The sequence below is a fragment of the Hyla sarda genome, chromosome 1, assembly GCF_029499605.1.
Source record: "Hyla sarda isolate aHylSar1 chromosome 1, aHylSar1.hap1, whole genome shotgun sequence".
NCBI lineage: Eukaryota > Metazoa > Chordata > Amphibia > Anura > Hylidae > Hyla > Hyla sarda.
Window position 1 is genome coordinate 377,924,205 of NC_079189.1, and position 20,213 is coordinate 377,944,417.

Genomic DNA, 20,213 nt, shown 5'->3' on the forward strand with positions numbered 1-20,213 from the left:
CTCATGCTGCCAACACCTCCACGCTGTGTCATTCAGCCACTATATGGTCACCTCATGGTGCCAACACCTCCACGTTGTGTCATTCAGCCACTATATGTTCTCCTCATGCTGCTGCCACCTCCACGCTGTGTGATTCAGCCACTATATGTTCTCCTCATGCTGCCGCCACCTCCACGCTGTGTCATTCAGCCACTATATGTTCTCCTCATGCTGCCGCCACCTCCAGGCTGTGTCATCCAGCAACTATATGTTCTCCTCATGCTGCCGCAAACTCCAGGCTGTGTCATTCAGCCACTATGTGGTCTCCTCATGCTGCCGCCACCTCCACGCTGTGTCATTCAGCCACTATATGGTCTCCTCATGCTGCTGCCAACTCCAGGCTGTGTCATTCAGCCACTATATGGTCTCTTCATGCTGCCGCCACCTCCACGCTGTGTCATTCAGCCACTATATGTTCTCCTCATGCTGCCGCCACCTTCACGCTGTGTCATTCAGCCACTATATGTTCTCCTCATGCTTCCGCAAACTCCACACTGTGTCATTCAGCCACTATATGCTGCCGCCAACTCCAGGCTGTGTCATTCAGCCACTATATTTTCTCCTCATGTTGCCACCACCTCCACGCTGTGTCATTCAGTCACTATATGGTCTCCTCATGCTGATGCCACCTCCAGGCTCTGTCATTGTGCCGCTCTGCGACAGTGATTCTAATAGCGACGCCCCTAATCTGCATGTCATACTGAATAACAGTATTATTTCACTAACACAGCACACACCCTATGCGTGTTACAGCAAGGCAAAGTGTTCTATACCCTGTGAGGCTCTCTGTAGCCTGGAAATTGCCGTTTTTAATAGCGATTCATTGCAAATAAATTTGGATCAAACCAAATTTTTTCGGAAAATTCGACGAATCGACCAAATCGAATTTTTCAAAAAAACTCTCTAGATGTGACCTTCGCCCCCGCCATGCAGTGCAGGTGTCAATATAGTCACTAGGCATCATATCGGCGCCTATAATAATAATAATAATAAACAACAAACCTCAGGAGTTAACAGGGTAAATTACAGTTACAACAACTTTAGGGGAAACCCTCAAAGGTGTACCCTAAACTAGAACCCCACCCCCAAACGAATTATAAAATATAACTTTTATTGTGCACTTAAAATAATGAAAAGAAAACAAATGTAGTGATTGGACTAGACACTGCTGGGTGTCAGTACAACACTGTATTAAAAACGCAGCGTCAGTCTAGCACATATTCATATGTCTGCTTATTATAATGTGTTTGTGTGCCACTTGTGTTTGTATGGCCACTAATAAGGCTGCTAGCACATGTAGATGATAAGGCTGACTTTAAACTCTGCAATTAAAATGGAACACAAGCCAGAGTCCGGACGTTATGCTGGCAACCCAGCTTCATCAGAGGACTAGCGGCTACTGAATGCCAGAAGTGCGACCTTCCTTATATAGACTCCCCTGATGTCATCAAACAGTCCCCCCTTATTTCAACCAATAGTTAAGCAGGAATCATGTCACATGTTATAGACGTGCCGTAGCTGTCATCCAGAGTGTCACGCATGTTCCAGTGATCCTCACTATGAGCGGATCAACTGCGCATGTTACGGCCGTCTGCGCATGGCAACGGCCTTAGACACAGGAACCCAGTAAAAGCTGTCAGTACACGTGTGTGAGAAGATGCACATGACAGCGGACTTAGATTTTGTAGTGATCGCTATGCCGCTATGATAGCAGGCTCAGATGTTATAGTGATGGCTTAAGCCGACACTGTGCTCATGTAAAACTTGCGTGTCAGTGTATTTACACTCCGCGATCCTGTGATGATTATTGTATTGACAATGCACCTCTATATATCATATTGCCGAGTTTAACCCTAAACTCGGCAATCCAGGTCATGTACATCTGCCAAGCGGGTGCCTAGGACCTCATATAGGTGGATATACAAATATTGTTATTAAAAGTCCTAGTCTACAATTAAGGTGCCAATATATAGATTCTCAGTTGCTGTTATCTACATCTATACAACAAAAAATGGGGCTAACATGGATATACTTAAATGGGCACTGTCACCAACTTAATTTTTTGATATGTTGTAGTACTTATGTACTACAAGATATCTCTAATATACTTTTATTATTATTTTTTTCATTAAAAAGGTTTCATTTACATTTAAAAACCGGCCACTGAAAAAGGACTGATTTTGGAGTGGCAATCAGTCCTTTTTCAGTTAGGCTGCACTCGCTCCCTGCCTGTCAATCAGACATGCGGGAGCGAGCGCATTGGCTCCCCGGCCGGGAGGCCACTCCTCCCGCACATCACCGCCGCCGCCTCGTTGCTGCCGCTGTCCCTGCACGCCCGCTGCCGGACTCTGCAGTAACTGCAAGTGTAATGAGGGAACGGGGTATGCGGGGCGGGGGGGGGGGGTTGGGGGGAGGAGTGAACGGGCTAGTGCCGTAGCGGGGGGGGGGGGGGGGGGAACGGGCTAGCAAAAAAAAAATTGGATGGTGGGAGCTACCCTTTAAATATTATAATAAAGTATAAATACCCAGGATTGTCAGCAGAAATGGTGAATAAAGTGAGCAATAATAATAATAAAGAGGTTACTATGCTGATTTTGAATAAGCAGTATCCAATAATGTGATTATAAATATAGTAATCAATAAAAAAAGCAATAATACATTGCTAATTGTAAGTGAGCGATAATGTCATCATAGTTGTGGTAATGAATCCATAACCAATATAAAAATGTAGATGTAAATTGTAAAGGAATGAGATATATCATATGTGAATAGGTAAAAACCTCTGCTTATGGTTACAAGGTTCCCCTATAGGGTCTGCCATATGACTGGGTGGGCAAATAGTCACCCCAAAATGGGTGTTGAAGCCTAACATAACAAGTAACTATGATCCATGTCAGTATAAGAGGGTGGAAGAGGGGGGGCAGAGGGAAGAGGGGGGGGGACGGGAAAAGGGATTGTGAGCATGGTTTGAAGAAAGGTGAAAGATGAGGTAAGTATGTATGGCTCAGGTGCAAATGAGGTAAGTATATGTGACTCAGGTAAGTATATGAGGAAGTATATGTGACTCAGGTTAGTATATAAATATAAGGAGAAAAAGGCGGGGTGAAAAGAATGTTTGATGACATGCTGACTCCTGTTGGGGTCAGATATTCCAGAAGAGGGGGAAGACGAATCTGGACTGTGTGGTACACATAGTAAACCGGTAGTGAATATAACTTTAATTTACTCCAAGAATGCGGAATATGAAAAGCCTTCATTAAGGCCTGTTGGACTCCTACTATTAAGCTGGTAGATCCAGCATGCTTCCTCCCGCAATAGGAGGCCATCGATATTGCCCTTATGAGGGCCCAATTTCATCTGTCTTGGGCCCCAAAAGAACAGTGTATCTATTCTGCCATTATGCTGACACCTCATGTGTCTAGCCAGAGGGGTGTCCTGATTAGTTCTCATGGTACTCAAATGTTTGCTGATTCTGTGTCAAAGTTCTTGTGTAGTCTTCCCAATGTATAACTTGGAACAAGGACACTGAGCAACGTAAATTATGTTTTTGCTGCTACAATTAATAAAATCCAAAATAGTATAGGTCCGTCCGTCTGCAGGGTTGACAAAACTCTTAGTTTTTTTCATATGTTTACAGAACGTACAGTGACCACAGGGAAAAGAACCCTGTGGCTGTCCGGGTAACCAAGTGGACATGCGTTTTTCAGGTTCCTGGAAATGACTGTGTACAAGCAGAGGTTGTATGAGGTTCGAGCCTCTATGGTAAGTAATGTTAGGATTAGGACTCAGTTTGTCCTTTAAGTCATGATCTGATGTAAGAATATGCCAGCATCTCTGTAAAATTTGCATAATTTGAGTAGCGTATGCGTCATAAGATACCGATACATCTAATGATGTTATCAGGCTGTATATCTGAATGGTTGGATGACAATAGATCAGTACTGTTGCTCCTAGATGCTCTGGTGAAGGCAAATCTCAGATGTTTTTTAGGATAATCCCTCTGAACAAATCTGGACATCAACTGGTTACATTCTTGCTTGAAGGGTGAATCATCAGGGCAGTTTCTCCTAGCTCGGAGATACTAGCCGATAGGTATATTTTTCTTTAATGAGCCGGTATGACAACTATCTCAGTGAAGAAAGCTATTAGTAGCAGTGGGTTTCTGGTAGATGTTGGTTTGTATCCAGTTGTACTCTTCAATGTATATGGAGAGGTCCAAGAAATTGATTGTTTTACCCCCTACTTGTGCTCAGTGTAAACAGAAAAATCATCATCACCAAAAACAAAATTGTGCTCCCACCACCCCAAAAATTAATTAACGTAAGAAGGTGCACAGGTGGTCCCCAAGGCGGTGCCTCTTATCTGACGATAGAGGTCACCGCCAAAGAGAAAAAAAGTTATGTGTAAGTATAAAGTTTAGTAATTGAACCACAAAAGAATTGTGCCGAGTGATTTGTGCCAAGAATTGTGCCGATGTTCTTTTCGTGTTGAGAAAACTAGTGACTGCCTTAATTCCCAAATTGTGCTGAATATTGGTGTATAAACTTTCTACATCCAAACTCATAAGTGAAGTTGTGTCAGTCAGTCACTGTGAGATCGTTAATTTTTAGAACAGTATCCTTATATCAATATGTTTGGCCCCCACAGTGCTTCTATAATCAAATGATTGGCAGCACTATGAATGAAAAGTATTCTACAGCAGCGCATCTGGCCGGCGCGATGTGCTGCTGTAGAATACTTTTCATTCATATCGCTGCCAAGGCATTTGATTATAGAAGCTCTGTGGGGGCCAGACATATGGATATATGTCTGACCCCTGCAGCGCATCTATATACAGATGCCGCTGCAGCGCTATGAATGACAAGTATTCTTTCAGCAGCACATCGCGCCGGCCAGATGCGCTGCTGTAGAATACTTTTCGTTCATTGTGCTGCCGGGCCTTATGATAGCGCTGCGGATGGAACATGTATAAATGCGATGCGGGGGAACATATATAACTGCGCTGTGGAGGGGAACATATATAAATGCACTGCAGGGGAACATATATAAATGCGCTGCAGGGGGCAAGATATATAGAAGAGCTGTGGGGGCAAGATATATATCCCCCCCCCCCCCCGCAATTCTATACATCTTTCCCCACAGCAGCGCTTCTATTTGAAAACCCCACCGGGAACCCTGAATGGCTCCTCAGTACTGGCCATTCAGGGCTCCCAGCAGGGAATTTAAAAATGAAAGTAAATACATCGTACATCGCAGGGGAGCACAGCATGTCGCCCGTTGAGACCCGTTGCGATCAATCCCTCAGCCCCTGTACTACAACCTCCATCATGGAACAGAGTCTGTTCCATGATGGAAGTGATGGAAGTTGTAGTACAAACACTAATGTACCCCCGCAGACTCCCGCAGCTGGGGAACTACCACTCCCATCATGGATAGAAATCTGTTCCATGGTGGGAGTAGTAGTAGTCCCGGCTGTGGGAGTCTGTAGGCAGAGGTGTTAAAATGGCCATACAGGAGGGATGTTATAACTGGTCTTAACAGATGAATATTTATTCAGCCGTTAGCACCCGTTATTTCATCCATTATTATACATGCGTTTTTACACAGAAAACTGATGTTTAATAACAGGTGAATGCTCTAATGTGAAAGGAGCCTTAATGTTGTTAAAGGTGCCACTGCTTGTAGATGGTCATGCTCATTTTCCAACAATAAACTCTCCAATGTTTCAATGGCTTCAGACTCCTGTCTATTTGTAGTTCTTTATTGATTGGCATGTTGGGTGTGCCATTTATGCAATGCTAATTTGCAGGCAAATAAAATAATATCAAATTTTCACCATTAGAGGGATAGTTTTTTGCATGACTATTGAATGACATCCATCATTTTACCACAAAACCTACAGGCCAAAAAAGCTGTAAAAAATGCAATTTTGCAACCTTTGGGAGTTTGTGTTTCTACTCAGTGCACTTTACAGTTAAAAAGTATGTTATCATGTTATCTTCATTCTGTAGGTCAACACGATAACAAGAAAACCCAATTTATGTTCCCTATAACACATTTATTTTTCTGTATATGGGGCCATGTGACAGCTAATTTTTTAATTTTTGGAAGCATTTTTTGAACTGTAGTTTTTATCTGTGCCTTTTTTTTATGATGGGAAATTCTGATTGCTTTTTGCTAATTTTTTTTGGTATATGAAGTAACCAAATAATAGCAATTCTGGACTTTGTCTTTTTTTTTTTACACTTACGTTATTCACTGTGTGGTTTTTATTAGCATTACATTTTAAAAGATTAGAAATTTCAACATGTGGCAATACCAGACATGTTTATGTTTATTTTTGTTACATAACCTCATTTGAAAAATGGGAAAAGGGGGTTGATTTAAACTTTTACTAGGGAAGGGGCTTATATACATTCATTAACTTTTTTTAAACTTTTTGTAACTATATTTTTTAGTCCCTGTAGGAGGCTTATACCTGCAATCACTGAACAATGCTATAGCACAGTGTTACTTACACTCCACTTGGTGCACATTTGGAGCACCGATCAGATATCAAGAAGCAGGTTAAGTGAGCTCCGGCTGTCCTCTTAGCTGATCATGATCCTGCGATTTTGCTGTGGAGACATGACCTTCGCCCCCACCACGCCGTGCAGGTGTCGATATCATTACTCGGCTTCATTTCAGCACCTGCACACTAGAGGCTGAAGAACGCGACCAGCGCTAGAGTTGAGGAGATTGCTTCGTGGGACAGGTGAGTATCCCTTTTTTTTTATTTTTAACTTGGTACATAGGGAAGGGGGCCCCACATACCTGGCTGCCCCCACATACCTGGCTGCCTAACTACCTGGCCCACACACCGGGCTGCCTAATTACCTGGGCCGTATACATAGCTGCCTAACTATCTGGCCCACATACCTGGCTGCCTACCTACCTGGCCCACATACCTGGCTGCCTAACTACCTGGCCCACATACCTGGCTGCCAAACTACCTGGCCCACCTACCTGGCTGCCTAACTACCTGGCCCACCTATCTAGCTATGTAACAACCTAACTACCTACCTATGTACCTGACTGTCTACCTACTTATCTGGCTACCTAACTACCTAGCTAGCTACCTGGATACTGACATACCTAATTAAATACCTACCTATATACCTGGCTAGCTTACTACCTAGCTAGCTACCCATCTATAGTAGAAAGAAATGGGCAGCACTACGGTGTGCGAGATGGTGCTTGCTGGTTGACTTGGTCCCAAGTCCCAGATAAATATTGAAGGAAAACAGCAGCACTCGCAAGTTGCAGGTGAATAGTGTGTGGCTTTATTCACAAAGCATCAACAGTAGCGACGTTTCAGCCTTCTCTCAAGGCCTTTGTCAAGCAATGGTAAGTACACAGTGCTGGATATATATACATATCAGGTGTGATACAATTAGTGACATAATCAATGACGTAGTGTGTTTACAAAATAGACAGCAAGCAACGTGTCAATTATGATCATAGGCGTGCAGGCACAAATATAAACACTGCATATACATCAGGTGTCCGGTGCCTATGAACTTGATCAAATAGTGCAAAACAAACATAATTGCTGTAAATACAAAGTCCAAACAATAAGTGCTATTAAGCGTGGTCAGTGTACCTTCCGGTGGGGAGGAGGAGTCCCGGCACATGCGTCACACGCCGGAACCTGTGGAGACACTGTGTGGGATACGGTGCACACAGCGTTCGCACCACTTCCGGTGCAGGGCGGGGGTGACGCAGGTAAACAATAACGCATGATACCACATGCGCATGCGTCCTATTGGCTCGATGGAGAATGCGCCACCTTGGGTCCTGGCAACCCCGTACTCTTGATCCTGCGCGAGCTTTTGTACTGCCCAACGCTAGTTATACTAGCACATCGTGGGGGTGGAGAAGTACCCATGTAGAGGGGCGGTCGTCACAGAACGGTATCCATTCTTATAGACTTACCCGATTCACTGTCAATCCCTGGTGGTTGCCCATCTGGGTGACAGTATACCGGTCCGCTCACTGTTTCTGGGTCTTCCGGGCATCCACCTACCCATCTTTGTATTTGGCTGTACGCTTGCTCGTATCTGTAGCGGTGGGGTGCTTAGTGCCCAGATGTGCAAACCGTGGTGATGTGTGAAAAAGGTGTCACCCAACAGTGTTCCTCATGTCCAGCGTGCTCCTCCATGTGTCGCTCTCCACTTCCACCTAGGGAAAGGTAAAAGAAGAAGAAGATAAATACACACATAATAAAAAAGTACTTCATCCTACATCAGCAGCTATCGGGGTATTCCGTAGCATACATTACATTGGAGACATACATAGTCAAGGGTTACAAATTTTATGACTGATTTTATATTCAGTATTGAGACCTGCTGGTTTCAAAGTGTTCAAAGTGTAAATCCATCTAAGTTCCCTTCTTTTTAGTAGACTCACACGGTCGCCGCCTTTCTTGAGGGGCGGTATGTGGTCAATTAACATGAACCGTAAGTCCTTTTCGGTATGCCCTAAATCATCAAAGTGTTTCGCGACAGGGAGGTCCTGTAATGTTTTTCTGATCGTGTACCGGTGGTGATTAATTCTGGTCTTAAAATCCCAAGTGGTCTCCCCTATGTAAAGTAATCTGCAGGGACACCAAAGGGCATAGATTATATAGCTGGAATTACAAGTTAAATAGTATTTTATTGGGAATTCCTGCCCAGTGGTGGGATAAACACATTTTTTGCCCTTGTGCATTAGGGGGCAATTTATGCACGACCTGCATGGGAATGAGCCAGGATTGGCACTGGTGATAAAGCCCTGGATAGGGCCCCGTGGTGACACATCCGCTTTTACCAGGCAATCTCTAAGATTGCCTGGTCTGCGATATGACATAAGGGGCGGGGTCTTGAATTCAGTAACTTTCTCATAGCCGTCTCGCAGGATGTGCCAGTGTCTCCTAAATATACCTGCCACTCTCCCCGAGACGCCTGAGAAAGTGGAGACAAAAGCAATGCGGGGGAGTACATCTCTCTGTTGAGAGGTATCAACCGTATCGGTGTCCATGTGTAAAATTTTGTTCTTGCATTGGTCTATTAAATTGTGAGGATAACCACGTTCCGCAAAGTTGGACGCCATCTTATTAAGAGCTGGCCCCAACTTGTCTTTGGAAGTGATTATCCTCTTCGCTCTCAGCATTTGACTTGTGGGCAATGAATTGAGCATGTGTCTGGGGTGTTGACTGTCGTTCCTCAAAATTGAGTTACTGTCTGTCGATTTCACGTACAGGTCAGTAACTAAACAGAAACCATCAATGCTCACAAGTGTGTCCAAAAATTGGACCGCTGTGGGTGAACATGTAAGTGTGAATTTAATGTTAGAATGAATGGTATTCAAAAATGTATGGAAGTCCTGGAGTTGAATATTAGTGCCGGACCAGACGAGGAAGTTGTCGTCTCCACTTTCTCAGGCGTCTCGGGGAGAGTGGCAGGTATATTTAGGAGACACTGGCACATCCTGCGAGACGGCTATGAGAAAGTTACTGAATTCAAGACCCCGCCCCTTATGTCATATCGCAGACCAGGCAATCTTAGAGATCGCCTGGTAAAAGCGGATGTGTCACCACGGGGCCCTATCCAGGGCTTTATCACCAGTGCCAATCCTTGCTCATTCCCATGCAGGTCGTGCATAAATTGCCCCCTAATTCACAAGGGCAAAAAATTTGTTCATCCCACCACTGGACAGGAATTCCCAATAAAATACTATTTAACTTGTAATTCCAGCTATATAATCTATGCCCTTTGGTGTCCCTGCAGATTACTTTACATAGGGGAGACCACTTGGGATTTTAAGACCAGAATTAATCACCACTGGTACACAATCAGAAAAAAATTACAGGACCTCCCTGTCGCGAAACACTTTGATGATTTAGGGTGTACCGAAAAGGACTTACGGTTCATGTTAATTGACCACATACCGCCCCTCAAGAAAGGCGGCGACCGTGTGAGTCTACTAAAAAGAAGGGAACTTAGATGGATTTACACTTTGAACACTTTGAAACCAGCAGGTCTCAATACTGAATATAAAATCAGTCATAAAATTTGTAACCTTTGACTATGTATGTCTCCAATGTAATGTATGCTACGGAATACCCCGATAGCTGCTGATGTAGGATGAAATACTTTTTTATTATGTGTGTATTTATCTTCTTCTTCTTTTACCTTTCCCTAGGTGGAGGTGGAGAGCGACACATGGAGGAGCACGCTGGACATGAGGAACACTGTTGGGTGACACCTTTTTTCACACATCACCACGGTTTGCACATCTGGGCACTGAGCACCCCACCGCTACAGATACGAGCAAGCGTACAGCCAAATACAAAGATGGGTAGGTGGATGCCCGGAAGACCCAGAAACAGTGAGCGGACCGGTATACTGTCACCCAGATGGGCAACCACCAGGGATTGACAGTGAATCGGGTAAGTCTATAAGAATGGATACCGTTCTGTGACGACCGCCCCTCTACATGGGTACTTCCCCACCCCCACGATGTGCTAGTATAACTAGCGTTGGGCAGTACAAAAGCTCGCGCAGGATCAAGAGTACGGGGTTGCCAGGACCCAAGATGGCGCATTCTCCATCGAGCCAATAGGACGCATGCGCATGTGGTATCATGCGTTATTGTTTACCTGCGTCACCCCCGCCCTGCACCGGAAGTGGTGCGAACACTTTGTGCACCGTATCCCACACAGTGTCTCCACAGGTTCCGGCGTGTGACGCATGTGCCGGGACTCCTCCTCCCCACCGGAAGGTACACTAACCGCGCTTAATAGCACTTATTGTTTTGACTTTTTATGTACAGCAATTATGTTTGTTTTGCACTATTTGATCGAGTTCATAGGCGCCTGACACCTGATGTATATGCGGTGTTTATATTTGTGCCTGCACGCCTATGATCATAATTGACACGTTGCTTGCTGTCTATTTTGTACACTACGTCATTGATTATGTCACTAATTGTATCACATCTGATATGTATATATATCCAGCACTGTGTACTTACCATTGCTTGACAAAGCACTTGAGAGAAGGCTGAAACGTCGCTACTATTGATGCTTTGTGAATAAAGCCACACACTATTCACCTGCAACTTGCGAGTGCTGCTGTTTTCCTTCGATAGCTACCCATCTACATATATGGCTACCTAACTACATAGTTAGCTACCTACCTGACTACCTACCTACCTGCCCTTTTCTGTGCTGGAAACCAAGGAGGGCATTATAACAGTTCAAGGCCTATAAATGGGGAAATTGCGTGGAGGAGGGGACAGCACTGGAAAAATGCAGAGTCTAACATGTTTGTCCTGCAGATGTTAAGAGATGAGTTTTGGATGGAAGAACTTGTCATGGCGGTCTGATCCGGACAGAGAAGAAAAGGAAAGAGGATGCCGCTGACCAGAAAAGACGTCTGTGAGGTCCCTAGATGTAGCTGTAATCACTTATATGGTGTATATATCCTGTGTACAGATGGCATCTACCTCTATATAGTCCTGTATATAATCACTTATATGGTATACAGATCCTGTGCACAGCTGGTTTCTACCTCTGTATGGTCCTGTATATAATCACATATATTGTATACAGATCCTGTGTTCAGCTGGTATCTACCTTCAAATGGCTCTCTATATCATCAATCATATGGTAAACAGATCCTGTGTACAGCTGGTATCTACCTCTATATGGCCCTGTATACCATCACTTACATGGTAAACAGATCTGCGTACAGCAGGTATCTACTTCTATATGGTCCTGTATATAGTCACTTATATGGTATACAGATCTGCGTACAGCTGGTAACTACCTCTATATGGTCCTGTTTATAATCACTTATATGGTATACAGATCCTGTGTACAGATGGTGTCTACCACTATATGGGCACTGTATGGGGGAGTACTGGTCTGTGAATAGTGTTTTTATTCAGTACAGTATGGTGGTATTATCTAGTTATTGTGTGGTGGTATATATTTCTTCCTTGGAAACTGGTTGTGGAAAATGTTACCTACGTTAACGTGTTTCATATAATTTGATTTTACTTTGTGTGAATGGGTGGGGCATGAGGAGGGATTTAGGTGGGATGACAGAGGTCTGGCCAAGGGTGGAGTCTCACAGGGGGCCCTTGCTTTATTTGGTCCAGGGGCCCTGAGTGTTGTCAGTCTGCCTCTGCTTAGAGATTTTATAATGATGATTTTAAAATAAATCCAGAGTGATGCTACATTAACATTCCTTATGAAAAGTGCTGAGAAGCCTGCAAGATTAATCCAGTACCCAAAAATACACAGGAGGTAATACAACTGATTACCAAGACAAATGCTGGCTAGCAGACTAAATCTATTGTATTGTAGCTTAGAAAACTCACACAAGATCTTGTAGATCAATAAGATGAGAGAAGGTGGGCAGATTATCAATAAGTTTTCATAGCATGTTTCTTCCAATTTACCTGCTGATCTCTGTGGGCACATGAGCATTAGAAAGTTGAGAGGGAGGGGTTTTCTAGTGTAGTTACACTGGTTTCTGAGTTTTGTTTCTATTCTTCTATTATATAAATAGATGTACACTTGATACACAATGGCCTTGATTTACTAAGAATGGAGTGTAGTTTTCTTTGTGGATTTTAATTCCCTTTAAAAAAAAATCACAGTATTTACAAAGGTTTCCTTACATTTTGCACTTTTCCCTACATTTTGCTTTTTTTTTTTTTTACGCATGCTCTGATCTGTGGGTTTTCCTCAGCTCAAATCCACCAAATTTTCTGTGTAAACCTTAGTAAATATGTTTAGTTTATCATGACTGACAGGGTTGACAGGGAGAATGAGCCCTAAGCTGTCCCTAGAAACATTGTCCCTGCCAACTTGCCCATATGCCCTAAACAGCGGATCGACAACCGCAGTGCTGGTCCCTTCCAGAGCTAAAGTGCATTGGGCATAAAGGTACACAAATAATACTCAGCATAGTCAGGAACAGGTCAGAAACATAATGGGAAAACAACCAAACAACCAGATAAACCAGACCAGACAGGATATAAATAAACAAACAGGGCAGGATATAGCGTACTAACATACAGATCAGAAACTGGAATCAATGTAAACGGCAGATATGAATAAATGAACAAGACTAAATATGGAATAAGTATACAGCAGAAACCAGGAGATTCAGGAGATGAACAGATGAACTGAATGTAAAACAGTAAACAGGTCAGGAAACACAGAACACTGTTCACACTGGACGCTGAACACTAAACATATATAAACAGATACTAGTGCAGAGGACACAGACCAGTGATAAAGTACAGAGAACACTATAGACCAATGGTAATGTACAGAGGACACTCTGGATCAGTAATCTTGTACACTATGATCAGTGCATGTACTAAAAGACTTAAGGTCAGCAATCATGAACTCTATAAAAGCGGATACAAGAAAAAGCCAAACTCCATAACATGGAGGAATACAGGAACCACAAAACCAAACTCCAGAACATAGAGGAATACGGATCAGGATAACAAACAGGAATATTACAAAACCAAACTCCATAACATGGAGGAATATGGGTCAGGACTCTAAACAGGAATACTAAATACAGAGCACGGGTACAAGCAAGACTCACAGTGTGAACACAGCCTAAGATCACAAGGTTGAAGCAGAACAGACATACATAATCCCAACAACTGACAGATGTACTTAAAACCAAGCAGACTAAAATCTATCATAAACGCATAACAACCATGGTTAAAACAGATATAAACAGACAGACTAAAACAGTCTTAGTCAAAACTAGAACTAATCACCAGCACAGAGTTCCAATAGAGCTTGGGTTATAAAGCCACACCTGAGCTATCATAGGCTGATAGCATTAACTCTCCCAACCCTGGGAAGAATCAGCACAGAAACTGCTCAGACATAAAAACTAGTGTTTGAACAGACCCCAAGACAGAAAAATACAAAAACAGACATTACTTTTCAGTAGCCATGCCCCTTTTCCCAGGCGGCCATGCCCCTTTTTTGGGTTGAGAATTGGGAATGGGACAAACAGTCTCATGGGCAGTCCTTGACAGCTTCTCCCTGCCCCACTGGGTTTTGTTGACAGGTCTCTTCTTATACCCAAATATGGAGATACCTATCACTCAAGCTCTGCTAGGACCACCCAATGTAACTTTTTACCCCATAAATAGCCAATGTTAAATTATGATTTCTCTAAAACTCTGACGCATTTCAGATTGATTTATAAATGTTGTAATAAGTCATGAAAAAAACATCATCATCCATGAAGAAAAAATAAACAAATTCAGTTATTGCTACAGTAAAAAAAAAAAAAAAGACAAAATGGAATAACATTTTAAAATACTGCATTTGGATGCAATATGAAAGTGTAGAAAGAGCAGAGTCTCAAACTGGCAGAGCTCCATTCAACCTAAGGCTTCCACGTGCATGGTGTAATCTTTCTTATGCACATGCCCCAGCCCAAATGAAATTCATAAAGGTTAAATGCTAAAATACTAAAAGAAACCTACCCTAATAGTGAGTATAAAAGTAAACAAACAAACAATACAATTGCTTGGACAGTGAAAAAACACTATTGGTTCTATAATGAACTCCAGAATGCCAACAGAAAACCAAACAATTTTGAGTGGCTCTGAAAGCCAAATATGGCTTGGTCCTACAGTGGTTACACAGTGAAGCTGAATGCCACAATGTAGTACTGTATTTACACAAAACAAAGCCTAAGCCATCACCTGTAGTACACCCGCAGGCAAATCTACTTACCTAGAATAAAGGCTGAAATGTAAGGTATGATAACCACTGTGGTTTTTATGCCTTGTACTATATTTAGCCTTTAATGTAACCTCTTGCCCTGTTAGGTTATATTTTCATTTCTCTAAAATTTAATTCTGTGTTAAGACATGAATAACTAAACCCTTACTGTCTGAAAGAATAAGTTGGCTGTTTTCCCAGATTACAGAGCTGTATGTAACGTAACCATATCAACCTGGATAACAGGCCAACTACAGTACTTCCCGGGATCTACTTACACCTGTACACCTTTTAGCCACATTTTCTATGGCAAAAATCATGGCTTGTTCTTTCCTTATTCCAGGTTCATCCTTTTAAAAATAATGCTTTCTTATTTTGTCCATTGAGCTTTTCTCCATAATGTTTTCACTTGATATGTTTATTCAGGGGTGGACATATCGCCAATGCAGTTAGCTCAACTGCACAGCAGCCTACAGCATCAGAAGGCCAGAGCCGCCAGTTATGCGAGGTACAGTTATGCACGGACTTTATTAAGTTTGTGATGCCCTGTTATTTATTTTAGAGAATAACGTTTTCAAATTCGGAAATCAATGGTTCAGCCAAAAGGAGGGTACTGCGATGGGTAGCTCCGTCACATTAGTTTAATAAATTTTGCTGAGAAGCCTTAGATCAAGGTGCATGTTGTAGATGAGCGGCCATGTCTGTTTTTTTCTCTATATGTGCCCTCGCAAACTTGTTCTTAGCATGTTTTGAGGAAAACTATGTGTTTCCGTTGTCCAACCCATACCTGAAGTATGTCCATTGCTTCTTCATGTATGTGGACGACATATTCATGTTGTGGAACGGAACGGTGGATGATTTCCACAATTTTGTAGTACATCTGAACCAAAGCATGCAGGAATTGGAGTTCTTGGATGTGCAGGTGGTGGTAGAAAATGAAACTATTATCACATAAGGCTATAGAAAGAAAAACTACAGCCTCCAATTCTTTTTTACATTTCTCAAGCTACCACCCTGCACATACCAAGACTGCCATCCCATACGGTTAGTACTTGAGACTGTGCCGAATAAATAGTTCTGGTAAATATTTTTCTGCTCAGGCCCAGGACCTCACACACAGCGGCTGCTGTGCAGAGAATACCCCCCAGATGTCCTTAAGAAAATCAGAAAAAGCCGATAAAAATAAACTACTTCAGAAAAAATGCAGGAAAACAAAAACCAACGAAAATAGCCAGTTTGCCTTCACGTTTAAATTTAGCCCTATGGCTAAACCCATAAAACACTCTATTCAATCTAACTGGAGTCTAATAGAGAGATCCTACGATAGGCAATATTAAATTACAAAAACCTTTTGTTGCATTTAAAAGAACTAAAAACTTAAAAGATGAGTTAGTTACAAGTAAGTTTTTTTTCTGAAAAAAATAAAAACTGGCTTGAAAAAACAGCACCCAAGGGAAACCTCAAATGTGGTCGATGAAAGTGGTGCACACAATTCATTGCAGGAAAGAACATACAGTTATGGGGCCATCTAAAGAAATAACCGAGTTTATCTGCTGTAAAACCAGTAATGTAGTATATGCTAAAACTTGCATTTGCAGTCGCTTATACATTGGAAGTACAGTTCGGGCAGTAAATACCAGTTTCCGTGAACATATATAGTCTATATGTTCCGGGAAGGGGTCACCTTGCCTGATAGAGCATGTGAGAAATGCACATGGAGGCGACGTGAGTGTGCTCGGCTTCATGGGTTAATTCCAGAGAATTAATTCCAAGAGGTTAATTCCAAGAGGTTAATTCCAGAGAAAGGTAGAGATAACATTAACCTCTTAAGGACTTAGGGCGTACCTGTACGCCCTAAGCCCGGTCCCGGTGTAAAAAACGGGGTCACGCCGTGACCCCGCATCACACCGGGTCGGTCCCGGCTGCTAACGATAGTTGTGCCGCGCGCTGTTAACCCTTCAGACGCGACGGTCAAAGTTGACCGCCGCATCTGAAAATGAAAGTAAACGGTTCCCGGCAGCTCAGTCGGGCTGATCGGGACATCGCGATAAAATCGCGATGTTCTGATCTGCTGGGACGCAGGCGGAGGTCTCCTTACCTCTCTCCGCAGCGTCCGATCGGGGATTGATTGCTCCAAGCCTGAGCTACAGGCTTGAGCAATCGAGCCCCTATGGGAGCTATAACACTGCAAAAAAAAGTGAGAAAAAAAAGTTAACAAAGGTCATTTAAAGTTTGAATCACCCCCTTTTTCCCATAAAAAAAAAACTGTGTAAATAAAAATAAACATATGTGATATCGCCGTGTGCAAAAATGTCTGAACTATAAAAATATATTGTTAATTAAATTGCACAGTCAATGGCGTGCGCGCGAAAAAATTCCAAAGTAATAGTGCAAATAGTGCATTTTTGGTTACTTTTTATATGATGAAAAAATGAATAAAAAGCGATCAAAAAGTCAGATCAATACAAATATGGTACCAATAAAAACTTCAGAACACAGCGCAAAAAATGAGCCCTCAAATCGGCCCGTACGTGGAAAAATAAAAAAGTTATAGGGGTTAGAAGATGAGAACATAGAAATTTTAGAGGGTGTTGAGGAAAAAATTAAAATGCAAAAACGGAAAAAAGCTGAATCCTTAAGGGGTTAAAGATACTGAGAGAAATAGAGGCAAAATGGGTCCTAAAAACTAATGCTCAAGAAAAAGCAGGTATGAAAGACAGGATCGACTTATGGGTTTTCTTTTGAACATTGCTTGTCTATGTTGTTGTTACGCCGAGCGCTCCGGGTCCCTGCTCCTCCCCAGATCGCTCGCGGCATCCCTCTCTCTGCAGCGCCCCGGTCAGACCCGCTGACCGGGAGCGCTGCACTGACATTGCCGGCGGGGATGCGATTCGCATAGCGGGACGCGCCCGCTCGCGAATCGCATCCCAAGTCACTCACCTGTCCCGGTCCCCGGCTGTCACGTCCTGGCGCGCGCGGCTCCGCTCCTTAGGGGGCGCGCGCGCCAGCTCTCTAGGATTTAAAGGGCCAGTGCACCAATGATTGGTGCCTGGCCCAATCAGCCTAATTAGCTTCCACCTGCTCCCTGGCTATATTACCTCACTTCCCCTGCACTCTCTTGCCGGATCTTGTTGCCATTGTGCCAGTGAAAGCCTTTCCTTGAGTGTTCCTAGCCTGTGTTCCAGACCTCCTGCCGTTGCCCCTGACTCCGATCCTTGCTGCCTGCCCTGACCTTCTGCTACGTCCGACCTTGCTCTTGCCTTATCCCTTGTACCATGCCTATCTCAGCAGTCAGAGAGGTTGAGCCATTGCCGGTGGATACAACCTGGTTGCTACCGCCGCTGCAAGACCATCCCGCTTTGCGGCGGGCTCTGGTGAAAACCAGTAGCAACTTAGAACCGGTCCACCGACACGGTCCACGCCAATCCCTCTCTGGCACAGAGGATCCACCTCCAGCCTGCCGAATCGTAACAGTTGTATTGTATTTTAACAATTTTTTATATGTTTTTAATACACTTACCTTGGAGCACCTCCCCTGTGTATGACATCGGGAGAAGTTTTGCTACTTAGCTGATGCACACAGGGCGGGTGAGATGGTCTTTTGAAGCGCACATGCGTGAAACAATTGTAAACTAGCTCCTTTGTGGAACACACTGGCATCCGCCTCGTGAGGCGAGTTGTTTGCTGTACACCTGCACGGTTTTTGCATGTATCAATAAAAGCCACTGATGAATTGCAAGACTGCTGAGTTGCCCTCTTTCATGAGGGCAAGAGTTGCCCTCTTGCCCTCATCTCTCCATTCCTGTGTTGGATTATTGTGGACTTTTGCCTCAGAGAGAGTTGAGCACCACTTTCTGCACTTGGTCATTGGCCACAGGGATGTAGTGAGGATCTATGTGAATGGAAAAAGTAGTGCCGATCATCTTTTCTACTGTGTTATGCTTCTTTCAGCTGTATGCATGTTGTTAAGATGCACATATAGCTGAAAGAAGCATAAATGTACCTGAGACATTACAGGGCCTTGCGGGCGTCTCTGGCCTTCTGATGCCCTAGGCTGCTGTGCAGTTGTGACAAAGCAAGAAGCCATTGTCTTCTTTCTCTGTCACTCACTGCCTGTGGTCTACAGGAGGTCAAGAGAAGATTGCGGCCATTGCCCCCAGCTCCTTTACTTATCGTACACACACCTACTTGCCACATCACAGCAGAGGAGAAGAAAAAGGGCCCGGTTGTTTTCAGCAGTAGTGGAGAAGAGGCAGCTTGTTTTTTTTTACATTGGCACAAAGGAGACCTGCCTACTTACTGTGTGGGGGGAGGGGGTTACCTACCTACTTTTACAAAGGGTGGGGGGGGGTGCAAGATGATTGGGAGGGGGATCTGCCTATTTCCTAGGGGGAGCTACGTCCTTACGGGGGATCCTAACTTATGGGTAGTATTCGTCTACCTACCAGGGGCCCTATCTGCAGCACAAGTCCGAAGAAAAAAGTAAACAGGTACACGCAGAACTTCCAGCCCTGGTCAGTGGCTGATATGTAAATACAGTAATTGAAATCTCTCCACAAAAAAAAGTGTTCTTTATTCCATAGAACAAGTGTCTTTACAAGGCAACATTTCCACTGGCAAACCCGGTTTTTATCAAGCTGTTGTGTCTAGTTTTTAAACGATGAATAAAAATTGTGCGCTTTATACATTATTTTTCCTGGGAGCTGGATTCAACTACTATTCACACTGGTGGTGAGCTGACCTGTGTTTTTTTTTTTTTGTAGGATTAACCATTTGCAATAGAAAATATGAAACTTGCAACAAATATGTGGACGAAGCCATGGACAACCTGCAGATTTTGTGTGGATTTGTCCACACACATATAAATCCACCCTAAAGCCTCCATCACACATACTTTTTGTGGGGTGGTCTTGCCCTGAAAAATACTGGATTATATAAGATAGCATAAGGCTATGTTCACACGATGGAATTTCCGTGCAAAATTCCCCACAGGAATTCCGCAGCAGCAGAGTCCCACAGCTTTCAATAGGATTCTGCTGCTCTGTTCACATAGCAGAATTTTCACACTGAAAACATCTTTCTGTGGACTCAACAAGACGGCGCATTTCCAAGCGGTCCTAACATTGGCATGCTCTCCACATGCTCTTCCGTGCAGGCATTCCCCTGTGTGAATATAGCCTAAGGCTGTCCTCATGCAAGCATAATACAGACACATTCATGTGTTTGTGTTATTGCTGCGCTGCTAGTCCCAGCCTGCCTGAGGGTCTGATGAGCAGACCCAGCTAATCAATATTCCTCCCCTCTCTCTTCATTACAGAGCAGGGAGGAGAGGGAGAGGCGGAGGGGAGGAATATTGATGAGCTAGGCTGCGGCCAGC

At 43.5% G+C, this 20,213-nt stretch overlaps 1 protein-coding gene across 7 annotated transcripts in view; it reads left to right on the forward strand.

Annotated features, from left to right (window-relative positions):
* The window catches only part of IDNK (IDNK gluconokinase), an 81,988-nt gene that overhangs the window by 16,651 nt on the left and 45,124 nt on the right, over positions 1 to 20,213 (forward strand). For 3 of the 7 annotated variants that reach the window (XM_056523955.1, XM_056523946.1, XM_056523906.1), the window contains exons 1-3: positions 1,713 to 1,952; positions 3,677 to 3,801; positions 15,263 to 15,344. The exons of 1 other annotated variant lie outside the window; for it this stretch is intronic. The gene's annotated coding sequence lies outside the window, so the exon portion shown is untranslated. Of the gene's footprint in view, positions 1 to 1,712; positions 1,953 to 3,676; positions 3,802 to 15,262; positions 15,345 to 20,213 lie in introns of those variants that run through there. 3 more of the 7 variants (XM_056523897.1, XM_056523913.1, XM_056523890.1) reach the window with 3 other exon arrangements.